Here is a 2,428-nt window from a genome sequence, read left to right as displayed (position 1 = left end):
TTATCTTTCACAGACTCTATAATAGTAATAAAAAGTTTCTAAACAATCTGCAAGATTTATAAATTAACTTAAGAAATAAGGTCAATTTCTAAATGTCTCTGGTATCTATTTCAAATCAATTGAAATCACTTTAAGTCAAAGGAAATAAAATTTCAAGGCAAAGAATTTATATGGCTCAAGAATTAAATTTTTGATGTCATCCCTATTTTAACTTTCTTTGCCCTTAAATGAGAAAATTAGCACACTGTATTTTCTGAAAGACAAATACATTTAAATCATAAATTGCTTAAAGATTTCTTTTCAAATCTCTATCTATTGTCATTTAGCAGAAAAGTCGCTTTCTGTTTCACAATAGTTGTGGAAATTCCAATGCACATCTTATAATCCCTTTTATAGTTATCTTCTGCATTGTCACTGCATATGTCAAGCTCCCGTACAAAGTTGAATCCATTTAGAATTTAATAAAACTCAGATGGTGTTTGTATGTTTTGATTGTTTATAACAAATTTTCTTCAATCTGCTTTTTTAATAATTTTTTTTTCTTATTTTATTTTGTTTTTGTTTTTTTTGGGGGGGGGGTAGAGTGGGTAATTAGGTTTATTACTTATCTTTTTATTGGAGGTACTGGGGATTGAACCCAGGACCTCATGCATGGTAAGCAGTCACTTTACCACTGAGCTATACCTTCCTCCCAATCTACTTTAAAAATGCATTTTTCTTAATGAATGGAAACTTCTGTTCACCTAAGAGCCACCTTATATTTTATCTGTCAGTGTCATAATACTGTCACTGTTTTTGAGGTTTACTCACAAATTTCCAGCTGTCATTTTGTCTTGTGTAGAGGAATGAGTTAAGTCATTCAAAAGACCTTGTGACAAGTTAAATCCATTGCTTTTAACACATCGAGATGTATTTGTTTTTCTTCCCCACAGTGTGCACTCAAGTAAATGCTGTGCTGTTGACACCTAATACTTAACGTGTCGGAGGCCAATTCATTATTTTCACCCAGCAAGTTTCTCATTTCTCAAATACCCCAAAAGTCACAGTGGTACTTTTCCTTTTTTCTCCTTCACATAATTTGTTGGATAATTGTTTTCTCTGAATATCTTAAAAGTGAATGAGATTATATATAGCAATAGAGATAGAGACAGAGACATCTCAGTCATGAGAAAATTCCAACTGTTTCTACATTTGTTTCTATTGAATTAGTTGATATCTTGTTAGTAAATGGGGATAAAAATCTAAGTCAGTAGAAATCTGGAAATGTGGGATCTCCTCCAACTCTACTAAGTGGTGATTGGAAGTAAGTACTTCAGTTGCTTCTCTTCGGTTCTCCATTCCTTCATCTGTATAATTAGATTACTGAAGTATCTCCCAGAGGTCCTTTTAACGTGGAAACTGATCATAATTAAGTCAGTGGGTGGTGGGAAGTCTGTGAGGTGCATCTTCAAGGCTGAGCAATCATGGGACTCCCACTAACAGCACTGCCCACAAACGTGGGTTTGTCTCGGATAATCACCTGCCACCTTGCACATAAATTTTGTATTGATAAACTTAAAGAATAACAGCTTTTAATCATAGTACTCGAGGTCTACTTATGACATTTATTATTTAAATTTGGATGATGAGAATTAGCATTTCTCCTCACAAGCATTTGAATTTTCCTGAATTCAGCCCCCTTTTTACTAGTGTGGAATAGGAAATCCATTTCATTCTCTGAAAGTGGAATGAGTTTAGGAATGGGGAAAGAAACTGTGTTCCTCTGGCAAGATCCCCTGGGCTGAGATGCCAGCTTCATTTTTCTTCATTGTTCAATGTTAATTTGGTTCAGCTTTGTTTGCTGCCAGTGCAGTGTCATTTGAAATCGAGAAAACAAGAAAAGAAACTGCATCCTAGTAATTCAATATATTTAGCACTTGGAGAATTGCAGACTCCTGAAGGTTTAATAATTTATTTATTTCTATTTATGATATAATCATTGGGGGGAAGAGCATTTTAAATTTAGAGAATATTAAACATATCTCTGTAAAATCCTCCACATGATGTTAACTGCTATACCTATCCAACTCGGTCAGTTGGCTCAGAAATGCATAGCTATCATGTTTTTATCTTCTCATGTGGAATTTTTTAAAAATATGAAAAATCTACCAACAAATATCTGCCTAAACAGAAGAAATGATTCTATTTTTATAACTTTTCCTTTGAAATTTAAATGTACAAACACATAATTATTTTGGAATGGATTCTACAATAGACGATACGGAGTACACATAAAAGGAGGTACTATTAGTAAAATTATGTTCTGCACAAAACTATTTGGCGTATGGAAAGAAAAGTTATTATAGTGATGTTTCCACTAATGATCTGTTTGGTTTACTGCCATAAAAGAATAAGAGCCTATTTTAGGCTTTTATTTCAGTTGCATAAA

At 33.2% G+C, this 2,428-nt stretch overlaps 1 non-coding gene across 1 annotated transcript; it reads right to left on the bottom strand.

Annotated features, from left to right (window-relative positions):
* Window positions 1-616: 616 nt before the first annotated feature.
* TRNAG-ACC lies at window positions 617-688 on the bottom strand. The gene has a single exon. It is a non-coding gene; the product is annotated as a tRNA-Gly (tRNA).
* Window positions 689-2,428: the final 1,740 nt, after the last annotated feature.

This window comes from Camelus ferus, chromosome 3, assembly GCF_009834535.1.
Source record: "Camelus ferus isolate YT-003-E chromosome 3, BCGSAC_Cfer_1.0, whole genome shotgun sequence".
Classification (NCBI taxonomy): Eukaryota; Metazoa; Chordata; class Mammalia; order Artiodactyla; family Camelidae; genus Camelus; species Camelus ferus.
Note: the sequence above shows the minus strand (reverse complement) of the source record. Positions and strands in the feature narration are given on the sequence as shown.